A 15,640-nucleotide genomic window follows, 5' to 3' on the forward strand; every position below is an offset into this window, starting at 1 on the left:
GCTGTGCTTAGGGCTTACCTAAACAAGATTGTTTTGAGCTGTTTCCTGAACTGGGGTAGGTTGGGTTCCTTTCGGAGTTGCTCAGGTAGCTGGTTCCAGAGCTGGGGGACAAGGACGGAAAAAGCTCTGCCCCCTTTTGAGGTGAGCTTGTACCGTGGACAAGACAGAATACAATTCTCAGAGGATCGCAGTGAGCGTTCGGGCATGCAAGCATCAAGGCGTTCTTTTATGTAGGTAGGGGCTAGGCCATAGACCACTTTGTGGGTGATGCAGAGGCCCTTGAATTTCGGTCTTTGCCTTATAGGGAGCCAGTGCAGTTTGTGCAGTAGTGGGGTGGCATGGGACCTTCTAGGGAGTCTGAGGATCAATCTGGCTGCATCATTTAGGACCACCTGTATTCTGTTTACCAGTTTCTGAGGGAGACCAATGTATAGGGCGTTGCTGTAATCTAACCTCGAGACGATAGTGGCCGAGACGATCATCTGGAGTGTGGAGGTGGAGAGAAGAGGGACCAGTTTCGGCAATTGCCTAATCAGGCCGGTGCAGGTTCGGACCACAGAGGAGATTTGGTTGGCCATGGAGAGCTCTGCATCAATTTTTATGCAGAGGCTCTTCACGACTAGCATGGGTCGGGGTGGGTCCTAGCTCTAGGTGCCAGAAATGGTCACCCCAGGGGGAATCTGTAGAGGGGATGACCAGGATCTCTGTCTGGTCAGGGTTGATTTTTAGTGAGTTCGCTGTCATCCAACTCACGGCAAATCTGAGGTTGTGTTGTGCCTTGGCCTGAGCAAGAGGGGTGTTGTCAATGCTTACGAGCAGTTGGGTGTCATTCTCATAGTTGTAGATTTTACAGCCCATGTTGGCTAAGGTTGCATGTAGACATTAAAGAGGAATGGGATAGGGCTAAACCCTGGGGGACTCCACAGCTGAGCAAGCCTTTATCAGATACAAACTCTCCCAGTTGAATCCTTTGGGACCTGCCAGATAGAAAAGATTCATGCCACAGGTATGCCTTACCCCTATACCCAAGGTGGCGAGTCTATCCAGTAGTTGAGCATGGTTGACAGTATGGAATGCCGCTGATAGAGCTAATAAAATCAGGGCACAGGGTCTTTTACTGTCAGCAATGGTTCTAAGCACATCAAGCACTGCTAGCATTTCCAGCTCGGTGCTATGATGTGCTCTAAACCCAGCTTGGCGTTCCTGGAGGAGATGGTGATCCTCCAGGTTGGGTGAGAGTGTTTTCAGAACGTGTTGTTCTAGGACCGTAGCCAAGAAGGGTAGATGGGAGATAGGCCTATAGTATTTCGGGTTGGCCGCTTCAGCACCTGACTTCTTCAGGGGGGGGTGGAAGTTTTCTCTCCAGGTGTGGAGGTCATTATTGTTTTTTCCTGTCCCTCACTGCCACATTTTTCCTGGCAGTGGAAAGAAAGGACAAAAGGTACTATCCCATCACTCCAAATAAGAAGAACAGTGTAATGTCCAAACTCTGAGAGCTCCTACTCCACCTGGCTGTCTGAGGACATCTCAAACGAGGGCTTCATTGATGGAATACTAAAAATCTGCCCGTTTTTAAATTAGGTGGGTGGACTTAGTGTTTGGCAGGGAGGGTAGTCTGTTGCATTTACGATGGAGTCTCCTTTCTTCCAAACTCTAAATCAGGCCCTCAGCTAGGAGTGGGAATAGTAAACATTGCATTCCCTAAAGCCCTACACTTTCCCTTATGTGGGTTAGTTTGGAATGGGAATAGTAAATCTGTCACCGCCAGAGACCAATACATTATCAAACATTGCTTAGTATAGAGGGGGAATAGTAAATCTGAGACCCTCAGAGTCCATCACCTTTCCTCATGTTGCTAGATTTAGAGCAGGGATAATAAATCTCACCACCAAGGGGCTACCCTTTACCCAATGTAGCTTAGCTTGGAGTGGGAATAATTCATTTTACCTTTCCAGAGTACAATACTTTTCCCAATGTTGCTTAGTTTGAAGTGAGAATAATTAATTTTACACTTCCAGAGTACCAGGCTTTTCCCAATGTTACTTCGGGGCTCATTAGCATGACGGGCGGACTTTGTCCACCCGGCATCCTGTCAGAATTCGGGACCGCCCGCCATAAGGGCGGGGGTCCCGTGGGGGGTATTAGGATGTGCCCGCCACAGTGGCGGGCACATCCTGCATTTTTAGCATTGTGGCGGGTGGTGCTCTCTGCACCACCTGCCACAATGCTAAAAATGCATTGATGCATTTGCAGAAACAAAGCAGCAGGCACAGCGCGTTGCCTGCCACTTTGCTTATGCAAATGAAGGGGGGTACCACAGGTACCACCCCTGTGCACCCCCCACCTCTCCTTCACTCTGGGGGCCCGCAGGTGGCCCACAGAGTGCAGACCGCATGCCTTTCCATGGCGGCATCGCCGCTGCTGAAAGGCACCTACAGACGCCCATCATAATGTGACCGGCGGTGTCTGTTAGACATCACCACCATATTATTCCTTTTCTGCCTCCGGCTGCAAGGTGACCGGGGCGGAAAAGCGGGGGACGGTCTTTCCGTCTGCCGAGGTCCCCCCCCGTCATACTAATATGGCGGGGGGAAAACGAGTGTGGATGTCGGGCGGATTGCCCCCGCCAGGCTGGCGGTGGCTACCGCCAGCCTGGCGGTCGCAATCCACCCGACATCATAATGGGCCCCTTAGTTTGGAGTAAGAATTGTAAATCCCACCCTCTTAGAGTTTACACTTTTATCATTGTTGTTTAGTTTAGAGTGTGAATATTAAATCACCATCCAGTCCATAATTTCTCCAATGTCGCTTAGTTCAGAATGGGTTTGGATTTGGATTGGATTTGTATAGTGCATGGCTACCCGGAGGTATCCCAGCGCTTGGATGTAGACTAACGGGTCAGAGAAGAATATGGCTAAAGCCATGTTTTAAGGAGTTTGCGAAATGTGTATAGGTTGGTTTCTCTACAAATGCTGAGTGGTAGAGAATTCCAGAGTATGGGGGCATTGTAAGAGAAAAGACGGCCCCCTGTGCGTGCGTTCTTGACTCTGGGTATATCAGCTAAGTAAAGATGGTCACAGCAAAGCTCTCTATTGGCTTTGTATGGTTTAATCAATGATCGCAGAATTGGGGGGCCCTTGCCCTGAAGAATTCAATGTGTTATGCAGATAGATTTAAAATTGATTCTTTCCTGAATCGGAAACCAATGCAGGGCATTTAGAGCAATGGGAATAGTAATTTAGCTGCCTAACTCAGAATGCAACTCTCTCCCCAATATTGATTATTTGGAGAGCAAATAGTAGATCTAACCCCTCCACTGACCACCACTTATCCCAGTGTTGCTTAGTATGGAGTGGAAAGAGTAAATCTGCCTTTTTTGTTATTAAATAAACATGTTTTACTTTTTCCTTAATAATTTTTTATGCAAATTAATGATATTATATGGTTAAAAATGTACATTATTTTTAAAAGAATTGTATTTTAAAATATATATGATTCATACATTTTTACAATTTAAATTTAATTAGAATATATGAAAATATTTTTTCAAAAATGTGTGCAGTTTTTTAAAATCAGCACAGTGTTGGAAAAAATAAAAAAAAGAGGCATAAGGGGGTAGGGTAAATCTAAACTGACCCTCAGGCACATGTGTCAGGACCCTAAAGTGATCCCCAGGGGTATTGAAAGTAACAAAAAAAGAGTGTGGGATTTTTGAATCATAGACCCTCCCTCGCAAATCTTAGACCCTTAGACGTATGCTGACCTTTCTGGAGTCTCAGGATTCTTTTTTTTTTTTTAGTGTAGAAATCTTTATTGCATGATTAAAAAACCTTTGCAAGTTACAGAATTTTAAGAACGATATATCAATGAATACATATAAAAATAAGTATAGGATCGTATGCGTTATGAAGATTATAAAAATGTGTAAAAACATACTTATAAAAAGGAGAGCTAAGGATCATGTCCATTATACAATAAGGTGGCAGTTGGAACTAGGCTAGTAATTGTGCTGGTGAGAAATCGCGTACTTGGAACACCTCACCAAGTTTTTTATATGCTTGTTCCAAAAACCTTACTAGGGCACAGTTTAATTTAGTGTTCCGAGGGTCAAAGCAAGCCAAGACTGCTGCTCTACACGATCTAATCATGTTTGTGTTCCAGAGTTTCCTCAGGAGGGACCGCCTTTCGTTCAGCAGGTTTGGGCAAAGACAAAGGATGTGTACTATGTCTTCTTTTTGATTCCCGCAGAGTCTACATTGTTCCTGTCCGTGGGCTCTTTTCCATTTTGGCAAATGGACCAACAGGTTGATTACTCCCATTCTCAACTTTAGGAAACTTAATTTTGTTCGAGTAGTGAATGGTTGAGTTAGGTACTCCTGTGGGGTCAACTGGACATAGGATTGCAAGGACATCCATCCGTGACTTCTTTTTGCCAGCCGAGCCTTGTCTTCCACGGAAGAGAGCTTTTTTATGCTTATTTTCGCTAGTCGTTTAAATTCATTATGGCTTACCTGCATTCCCAAAAGGTCTTTCAGGCCTAGTGTTCTTAATCCTCTTTCCCAATATGCATGCCCTGCTCGCCATAGATTCATTTGAAGGCAAGACCATAGATGTTGTGCTAGGCTGCCTTCCTTCGATGACCTCAATTTATGACAGCACATTAGAAAACTCAAGGCTCTGGCAAGTGATTGGTGGCAGATTCCCAGTTCCAACCTAATTTGGGCCGGTGATGTTTGACTTGGTAGCTTGAACACTATTCTATAAATTTTTGTAATAATTTTGTCCAGTTGGCCGCTATCCAAACCTTTTAGGACCTCGCTTCCGTAGGTTAATGTGGGAATAATTTTTGCTTGCGCTACTTGGATTGTTGGAGCGAACGTTGGGCCTTGTAGTTTCTTATGTATAGAGCTGATTGCGAAAGCAAGCGCAGAACCCTTCTTTTTTTGTTCTTCTAGATGTGTTTTGTATCTACCGTTGTTGTTAAAAGAGACTCCAAGGTACTTGTGGCATTTGGATTCAGCAATCCTTTCTTGATTCAAGACCCAAACCAGCTTCTTGGCCTTTCCTGAACGCACCGCCAAAATTTTGGTCTTCTTGCTGTTTATCAGGAGCTCATTCTTATTTGAATAGTCAGAGATGGCGTCCATGAGTCTTTGCAGGCCGATCTTTGTTTTGCTAAGAAGTACTACATCATCAGCGTATAAAAGATTTGACAACAAGAAACCAGCTACTTTGGGAGAATGAGAATTTACCTTATTTAAGGCTTCTGGAAGGTCGGATAGGAACAAGTTAAAAAGTGTGGGGGCAAGGACACATCCTTGTTTAAGCCCTTTTGTCGTCGGAATTGGACGTGATAGTCTGGACCCGTCCCCAATCTTTATCCTGACCCATGTGTCCTGATGGAGACGCTGTATAGCTCTTAAAAGATCATTTGGGATGTTTAAACTGTACAGCTTCTGCCAGAGCTTAGCTCTATTCACCTTGTCGAAGGCAGCTTTATAATCAATAAATCCCATATAAATTGGGCAAGTGCTTACCTCTGCCTGATCGATCAGACAAGAGAGGGTCAAAAGATTGACCGAGGTGCCGGTGTTGCTTGTGAAACCAGTTTGGTTCGGAGGAATTACGGAATGATCATCAGCCCAAGTTCTAAGTGAGTTAAGTAGCAAACCAGCAAAATACTTTGCTTCATTGTCAATGAGGGCTATGAGGCGATAGTTCCCGGGAGATTTTTTATCCCCTCCTTTGAAGATTGGTGCCAAAATGGATCCCTGCCAGGAGGGTGGTATGATGTTATTTTGCAGGATACAGTTGAAGAGGGTGGTTAGCTTCAAGGCCCAGTAGGTTGTGTCCTCCTTAAACAGGGCCTGAGGAATTCCACTAGGGCCTGGGGCACCGTCCTTCCGACCCTTTTTGATCAGTTTTTCAACTTGGGCCACCTCGATTGTTGTTGATTCATTGTTGCTTTGCGACATGGGGCACTCATTTGGTTGCGCAGTTTTCTGGCCAACGTTGAAAGATTCCTTCATTGAAGGGGATTTGATGTTACAATCAGTTGGATTAGCAGGCACTTTGTGAGCAAGAATGTCTTCGACATTAAGATTCTGATGAAGGGTTTTTACTTTTTGGTCATTAAAGTGAAGATACAGATATGCGACCCACTCAGTCTCCAGTATGCATGAGGACGCAACCTTCGGGGCTTGCCCAGAAATGCTATTGATGGTTCGCCAGAACCTAGCGGAATTGTTTGTTTTAATGTCATTTTGCAGCCTAGCCCAGAAGGAGTTCCAGAGACTTCTGCGTTGTTCTCTTTTAGCCTTCTTTAGGTAGCTGCGAGCCTCTCTCAAATTTGTTATCAACTGAGGATCCGTAGGATTTGTTTTTAAAGCCCGCCATGACCGATTCATGTTTCTTGTAGCAGATTGTATTGCGGGGTTGCGACTGGGCGTCTGGCTTTGCCCGTACAAGTTTGCCTGCCTTATTGGTTTTGCATGTTTGTCGATCAGTTCGATTGCGAATGTTGACCAGTTAGCAATTACATCGTTTGTGGGCCTCCTGGTGCCCTCCATAATAAGTTTGGCATCTGCTGCTATTTGTTGAAAGTTGCTGAAGGAGCACTTGATGCGTTTTAAGTTTATTGTGTAGCAGTCAGATGGCAGTGACCTATCTTCTTCATGTTGAATTAATCTGGTCATAAGCGATATTTCTTGTGGGCGGTGGTCACTTTCAGTTCTGCTTCCAAGGCTAAAACCTATTATTTGGCGGAGAAGTGGAAGACTGACAAAGGTATAGTCAATTAGCGAAGCGCCATTTTTACTCAGATAGGAGAAGCAAGGTGGCTTGTCTGAAGGAAAGCGCCCGTTTAAGGCTCTGAGGCCCAGATTTTCCAGGTTGCCTTGTAAGGAGCGTCCTTTGGAGTCGTTCTTGTGCCAACCTGGGGGGTCCTGCGGGGGTATGACCCAAATGCTATCATGTGATTTGGTTATCTCGTTTTTGCCCAGGTCCGACATTAGCCACATGTTGAAATCACCTGATAGTATTATTTCTGGTTCGAGGGGTCCGATTTTCGCTCTTAGTACAGTTGCTATTGCTTCTTCTGAGAAGGAATGCCTTGATACTGTGGTTGGACGGACATAGGCATTCATTAAGAGCAGGGTCCTGCACTGGGCTTTGTCGGAGGTAAAGGAAATTCCCACGCACTGGAGGGAATGTGATGAGCCACCTAAGTCCCATGAAGTGATTGCGTTTTTGATGGATATGTAAATTGCTAGGCCACCACTGCCTCTTCCCGAAGATTTCAGTTTTTGTGCTGGAATATGATGGGTTTTGAAGCCTTCGATTTGCTGCGGTTCGAGGAGCCATGTCTCTTGAAGTAGTAGTATCTCGAATTCCTGAAAATAAGAGATTATGGCTTTGTCTTCCAGTTTGTTGGCTAGTCCGTTTATGTTCCAAGAGCATATCTTTAGAGGGCACATGTTTAGGTCCTTTACACTGTTATTCTGTCATCGTAACAGGCGAGTTGTGTTTAGGGTGCCTGCCAACCATGACCATGTGCCGACCTCGTCCCGATCCCTATTTGGTGTGCGCCAGTCATCTCTCAATATTCTTTGTTTGTCTTCGCGGGTGGGAGTTTTATTGCATGCGCCCCTGAGGACTGAGTACACTTCTCCCCTTTCTGCCCGTGTGCGCTTAAGTTCTTGATTTGCCAGCAAGACATGTGGGTATCCCGCTACCCTGCCAGGTTGTAGCAGTATACCCCACTGCTTGAAGGTATCTGTGTGCCCTAGGATGGTGTTCGTTACCTCTGCCGATCTCCAAGTGACCTTTGTGGTTTCATTTATTTGGCCATGACTTGGTGCAATGAATTCAATCGATGTAATATCTTGTGTGGTTATACCGTTTAGCAGACCAGTGGCTTGTATTAGTTTTAAGATGTTACCACGATTGAGGATATCGTGGCTTCCTTTGGACTTGTACTCCGGGTAGAAGAGTGTAAAGTTGGAGTCGCCGCATGAAGGGGACTTATTCAGCCTTGAAATTGCCTCTGATGTTTGGGCGCAAATCCCATGATCTGTGCTTGCCGAGGGATCAAGATTCAGTGCCTACTTCTGATCGCTAGGGCTCTTTTGGGTTTTGCGCCCTACCGCAGCTCCCTTATCTCTCACGGGGCTTACGCCCTCATGGTTTTTGACAGAGCTGTTGGTATGCACCTGATTTGAAGTGATGCTTTGGTCGACTTGTTTTGCAGGGTGACCGGGATTTTGGCCCTGGACCTTTACGTCCTGCGGCAGAGGAGTATTTGAAGGAGGCGTGTCGGTAGTTGTGATTTGCTCCCTTGACCCACTGGCCGCCTTTTTTCCTAAAGTTGTCCGTGTTGATACCTTTTCTGTTGGCGTGGGGGAAGCCCCGCTCGTCCTACTTTTCCTTTCAAGCAGTGTTGGTGGTTCTTCTAATTTAGTTCTTGGTTCCTCAGTATCTTTTGGGTTAACACACTCTGTAGCTATTGGACGTCTAAGGGTGTTAAACAACGGGTAAAGGCTCAGCTCTTGTTTGCGTTTACCCAGTTTATTGCGGCCTTTCCGCTTCCTTTGTCTTTTCCCCTTTCCCACAGGATCTCCCCATGCTTGTTCGATTGGAGATGGAGGGGAGGAATTTGCTCTATCGGCAGTTGGAGTTTTTTCCTGTTCACTCTTTTGACAGACAGTTCCCGATGTGTCATGTGGTTGAGGGAAATCGATTTCTGTGACTCCTCGTTCCTTTGAGTTTGTTCTCCTTTTTACTATGTTGTCCTCACTTAGGACGCCGTCACTGCAGTTTCCCGGGGGGGGCTTAAGATATGTAATTTCTTTTAGATCTGCCAGAAGGTTTTCCATAATCCCTGGGAGTGTGCTAAGTTTCTCTATTATAGGTGAACAGTCACATCCTTGTTGCGGGAGGTCTACTGCTGCCTGGGCCCGTCGGATCAAGCTATTGAGGTTTGAGATCTTATCGTCGATTTTGACTACATACACAGCCAGTGTATTCAAGAGGCTTATTTGGATATCCATTTTGTTAGCTTGGTAGGTCATTGCTTCAGCTGACCTTTGGAGGATATCCAAGGCAGTGGCCCATGCCTTTTCTTGAGTGTAGTCCTCGTTTTTCACTTCCTTTGGTGACGACGATGGCCCAGGGTTACCAGGGATGGTATTTCCGTATGAGAGCAGCATTTTCTCCCATTCCTTTGACTCAAGGTAGGAAAGATCTTTTTCTGCTGGTTCAGTTTCCTCTATGAGTGTCATGGGCTCAGAAACACAGGCTTTAGGTTGTTCCCGTTGGACGTGGACAGTTTCGCCGTCCTCAGGTGGAGAAGAGATGACAAAGTCTTCCTTCTTCTTTTCCATTTTACTAGCTTTTTTAGGATAAGTTACGGGATCGCGAGTTTGGCTGCAAGGTATACTGAAACTGGCCTCACGAAGGGCAAGGTTGGTTGCAACTGAATTTCTCATTGGCCCTCCATTTGGTTCAGTTTGAACGTCCTTTATACTATAGGTAGCTTCGAACAACTCTTGGTGGGTTAGCGTGGACTTAGTTGCTGGACTTCCCAGAGCCTTGTCTTCTAAGGGAGCTCCCACTTCAGACTTCCTGATGCTTGACGATTGACTGCTAGCCACGTTTCCACCAGGACTGCCCTTTTTGATGTTAACTATGGGGCTCAAAGGAATTGGCAAGCCCACGATATCCTTATTGCTTGAATAGACAACTGACCCGGGGTCTTTCAGAAGGGCAAATTTTGCTGTTATTTTTGGTTGGTTGCTAAGAGGTTTACAGGCCAACCTAACCGAACCCTTCGCGGGAAGTTGTGAGGTATTATCTATAGTGATTTCAGACTCACTCAGCGACAGATCTACGATCTGATCAGATTCCGTACTTGTCAGCGCAATTTCACCTCTACGTTTCTTTTTCTTTTGTGGTGCACTTGTCCTTAGCCTGCCGGATCTCATCCTGAGTGGACAGTTTAGAGAGGGAGGATGGAAAAGGTGATCAAGTGGCTGCTTAGGAGGGTGGCAAAATGTATTTGAAGACAGAGAGAAGGCTGACGTTCCGAATGCTTTACACCTTTGCCTTTAATCCCCCTATAAACCACTTTTTGGAGGTGGGGTAATTGTTAATTGCGCTATCTTTCGGCGTCCTCTAAGCACCTCTGGCTGTACATGAATTCAAATAAGCTCAACAAATTCACCCAAGGGTACTTAAAAGACTGCAGTGCTGCACTAGAGATTGCTCAAATTGTTGAGACGGAAATTGCAATAAAAGTTCCTCCTTACTGAGGCAGAGTCTCTGGTAACTGTAGGCAATGGGTGCTAAGCAGCGGCGAAATTTTAAACTGCTTTGAGCCTCTTTCTGCTCTCCCACTCTCTCCCCTCGCGCCCACTCCCAGCTGCACTATCCTGCGGAGGTAGCTCACCGTAGCGCGTGGGCCGTGGACACAGCGCTGGATTCACTCCGTGGGGCTTCTTGCGGAGAGGCGGCTGGGCCGTGGACACAGCGCTGGCTTCACTCCGTGGGGCTCCCTGCGGAGAGGCGAGCTCAAAGCAGGGCTCCTCCAGCGGCGGCAGGCACAGGGGCTGGCTCCCAGCAGGAACACCTCCAGCAACCGTGGCCGTGGCCGTAGCCGTAGCGGTGGCACCCCCTGTGTGGCCCAACCGCCAGCAAGACAACAGGGCACGGCAAGGCAAGCGGGTGGGGCGGAGCGGCTCTCTGCGGTGTTTGCTCTTGCTGCTTCTCGTTCTCCGTGCTCCGTTCGTTCCGCTAGCTTCTCTGTTGCAACAGCGACGCTCAGTGGTCTCAGGATTCGCAAATCCTGTAAAGAATATGTTTTAAAACAATTTTATACACACCGGCTGACCTTGGTCATCCCCCACTATGCAGGACTGTAAGCATAAGTTTTTCCTACTAAATCAGGTTGGGTGCAGAGTCTTGCATAAGGCCAGGTGTTCCAGCTACCTCCCACTGTGCATGCATGACTGAAGGTCTTGTGTAATAGAGATTGACAGCCCACGGAGGATAACTATGCCTTGCAATCAACCACTGCTTTGGCCATCTACAGTGGGGTTGGCCACCGATGGCAAATTGGGCATAATATCTGGTGAAACGTTGACCCTAAATAGGAAGTTGGTTTGCGAGTTATGGTTTGCATGTCTATATTGCCAGTTATGGATTGTGACCCTAACATTATTTGAGAATTTCAGTGGTTTTTCGGTTTTAGTTTGCGACCTTACCTCCAGTTTAAAGTTATTCTGGTGAATTCCTAGGTTTTTTGTTTTATGTCTGTGAATGTGTTATAACGAAAGCTACACATAAATTCACTTTAACCATTGTGTTTTTTAGTCGCTTTCAATATATACATTGTTTGGGTGTGATTACAAGAAGCCTATACACCTCATCACTATCTTATTGTAGTTGTAACACAATTTCTCCTTTCCACTACATGGACCTCTATGTTTACTGCATGTACCTTCTTTAGATGCAATAGATGGACACACAATTGTATTCCTTATTCTTGAGGAAAACAGATCAACTTCTGTTTATGTGGTCAGCATATATTTTGATTGAAACTAGTAGATTTATGGACATACTTTTACCATTTTTGCAGCATTGGTAAATATGGCTATGCCCACATTCCCCAAACTTCTTGTAATAAGTGTTTTACAATAGGAAATGCAAACACCACTTATAACACATGAAGCTATCTTCTCCTTTGCTACCATCAGATGTTTGTTTTCAGAATGTCCTCTGAGTCATCCAGTGAATTAATTCACGATCACTGAGAAGTGAGTGCTCCTTATTGTCTTTTATGAAACCTATGCAAGGATAACCGGGATCAAAATAGCACGCTCATCATTAGCTCCCACATGCCATAGTTTTGTTATTGTTCATCTTATATTAACAATTCAATTCGCATTAGTGAGCTTCTTATTCCATAAGTAGATTATTTATCAGCAGTGAAGAACTTTAAACTGCGTCCAATAAACTGCATTTTAAGAAACCTACTGTGTTTTTACTTAGGGGGAATATTTGATTTATGGTAAAGTTTTACTTGTGTTTTCTGTTTTTCTTGTATTTTTCACACTGTAGGTGATATCCTGTGCTTCCTGATCTGCATTCTTTTGTTGTGGGGGCAGTGGCCATTTTAATGATGCCATCTTAGGGTCTCTGTCTTGGGCTAGTGCCCTTTCTAGGTCTTCTCACACAAGGCCTACTCCCTAGAAAAATAGAGGCAACACACAGACACGCATTGATGCTCACAACGGCCGTGCTGCTGACGTGCCAACAACAAGACAGTCTATTTTTGCCTGTGCACGAACATGCCAAGCGGCTAGGGACCCTGGTTCTAATTTTACAACTAGGTATACCTATTCTGCATCTCAGCTGCTGGCATGCCACGCTACGGTTTTTACAGACTGTAAGCATCATTTTTGTCCTGCCACAAAGCTCTCGACTCTGTCGGCAATGCTATTTCACATTTCGACCTGAACTTGATAATCATGGTCATCAAACTGATGCTCTTGACTAGCAAGTAATGTTTGGTTTCCTTAGCCTGAATTGCTTCTTCCTTCTAAAACATAATTTGGATCTTTGTAATTTTTTGTTGATTTTCTTTTCCAGCAGAAAATCAGTTAAAATAGCATTGTACACCTGATATCGCTATAGGCCACCTAAAGATTAGATATAATTAAATGTGATCATTAGGACAAGATGGGAGGTGGCATAGAGATTTTTTTTAAATCTAACTATACCTGTTTTATAGAGTATTAACTTGTTCCTGACAGTGAAGCTATCAGCTTTTCAATAATTCTGTCTAAAAATGACCATCTAATAAGTGGAAGAGTTAGAAGAGACTTACAGGCACATGTATCAATATTTCATTTTGTGATTCTTTACTTGCGAAAATTAAGGAATCGCTAATAAAGAATCGCAAAATGAAATGCATCATTTTTTAAATTTTTTTGCGATTTGGTAAAAATCGCTATTTTTATTGATTTGTATTAATTATACGATTTCTTATTTGCGAAATCGCATTTTGCGAATTCGCAAATTGCAAATTCGCAAATTAATGCATTCCAATGGCATCACACCCAGGAAGCCAGGAGACTAATCACACACACCTGTAGCCCTGTTTGAACTATTGGAGTGGCAGTTGGCAGTTGGAGGTCTGCTTAGAGCAACTGCAGCAGTGTGTTTGTCTGCTGTTGAAGGAGAAATGACCTTAGAAAATGCTGGAGAAGACCAAAAGGCCAGGAAAAGGAAAAATAAATTTAGTGACCAGGAGATGGAAATACTGTTTGAGGAGGTCACTATGAGGCAGGACCAGCTTTTTGGGAAGCAATCTTTGAAGGTGCCTGAAGGAGTGAAGAGAAAAATTTGGCTTGCAATACAAGCCAAAGTGAATGCTGTGGGGGTTGCCCACGGTGATATTAATAATTTATAGAAACGCTGGTATGACCTGCGCAGTCGTGCCAAAGAAAGAATTGCAAACCGGATTAAGTCTGCAAAAAGGACTGGTGGTGGCACACCCAGGGATAGGCCTAATACCCCCCTTGAGGACATGGTTGAAGAAACCCTTGCAACTGAAGCTGTAATTGGAGTCATAGACATTGACACTTCAGAGCATGCTGGCCCATCTCAAGGTAAGAATTCATACATGTGTTTTTAGTCTAAATGTGAGTGCTGGAGACCCCTAATGTTGTCCTAGTTGCTTATTAACAGTCCCCCCACAAGTACTACTTTGTTTGTAGAACAGAGCAGTAAATAATACAGGTTTAATGAAAGATGCAATGCATCATGGGAGTTGTAGTCCATGTATCTTTAAAGTTTAACTTTTTAGGTCAATGAGTCTTGAAATGAAATTTACACAACCACACTGTTAGAATAGGAGACCAGCTATGCTAGATGTGCTTTTTATTTGAAATCTACTTCAGTTCATGCTACAGAAAGTGCAAAGTTTAAAAGTAACATACTATTTGCACTCTTTTAATCATAGATACAGAACAGGACACTAACACAAATGAATGGGCCGAGATACATACTCAGGAATTAAAAAACACGGAAGAATTAAATTCAGCCACATCTTCACCCACTGTACAGCCAAGAAGTCAAACAAACAGAGTGCGCCAACTGCTGCACTCAGAGAGTGATGAAGACCCAAATGTCCATGTTGAAGGACCACAGACTGCTCAAACCCCAGCAACCTAAAACACATAGCTAGGCAGGCGGAATAGGATTCAACAATTTTATAGGCGCAGGGCACGTCCATCACAACATAGATCAGCAGTAGAAGATGACAGCAACGCCAGTGTTGTAGAGTTAAAACTCCTAAAAGTCCAACACCTACAAGGAAAAGACATACGTGTTATGAAGGGCAACCTAATTCACATCAGTCATGATATTAGTGCTATACACAACAGTCTGACTCACATGGCAAAGGTAATTGAAAAAGCACATATGGCGTCATCTGAGAAACTTGACCGTATGGCAACAGCTATGGAAACATTGTGTACAGCTGTACAGGCACAGCAAGTAGGAATAACAGATTATTGGCCAGTAGGCATAACAGATTATTGGCCAGGATGCAGGGTTACACCAGGGCAATGAATCGCCTGTCCAGCAACAAGACACAGTTAATCAAGCATACAGTTGGCATGCAAAAGGAGATGACACAATGTTGTGGAGATATTTCAAGAGGAATGATGACAATCAAGAATGTTGTTGATGTAATGCAAAATGATAAAGCAACTGGAAACCTACTACCAGTTGGGGGTAGTGATGGATGCACAAATGACAGTAGCCAATTTAAACCTGCTGTACCTAGTGGACGCCGTAGCTCCAGAAAGCAAGACATTGCTAGCAGCATAACTATGGGCGATGGGACAATTTCAGGCAAGGCTTCAGGGGTGTGAGGACGCAAAAAGTAGTATGTGGCTTATGAAACTACTTGCCTGACTTTTGAAGGACATCTGAAGATAAAAGCTTTGCTATGAGTGAAAAAAGTAAATGCCATATAATTTACTGTCTGAAGTATGCATGATGAAAGATGTCCAGAATACCATGAATCCTTGAAGAAAATTTTAAAATAAATAGATTTCAGTTTGGCACAAAAATGAGCTGTGTAGTTCTTACCTCTGTTAAAAGTAATGTTGAGTTATCTCTGCCCTTCTTCTTCTTCCCTCTGCTGCGTCTGGTCCATATAATCTTGGTTGGGGTTGTTGAGACTGGTTGTCAATGTTAGGTAGTACATCCTCCAACTCCAATTCTAGGCCTCTCCTAGTGGCTAAGTTGTGCAGCTTGGCACATGCTGCAACTATTTTACAGCAAACATCTGGACGATATTGTAATGCTCCGCCTGTCTTATGTAGTATGCGAAATGTTGACTTTAAAACTCCAAAGGTTCTCTCAAATACATTGCGGGTTGCTATGTGCGCATGGTTGTACTACTGTTCTTTATGGGTTGCAGGATTTAGATAGGGTGTGAGTATGAATGTCCTCACAGCATATGCACTGTCACCTATAGAATGGGTAAATGGGAGATACAAATTATACATGAAACAGCATGGTACAGAGAGTAGTAACAATTGATTTAAATATATTTACCAAGCAAATATTT

Source organism: Lissotriton vulgaris, chromosome 3_2 (genome assembly GCF_964263255.1).
Source record: "Lissotriton vulgaris chromosome 3_2, aLisVul1.2, whole genome shotgun sequence".
Taxonomy (NCBI): Eukaryota; Metazoa; Chordata; class Amphibia; order Caudata; family Salamandridae; genus Lissotriton; species Lissotriton vulgaris.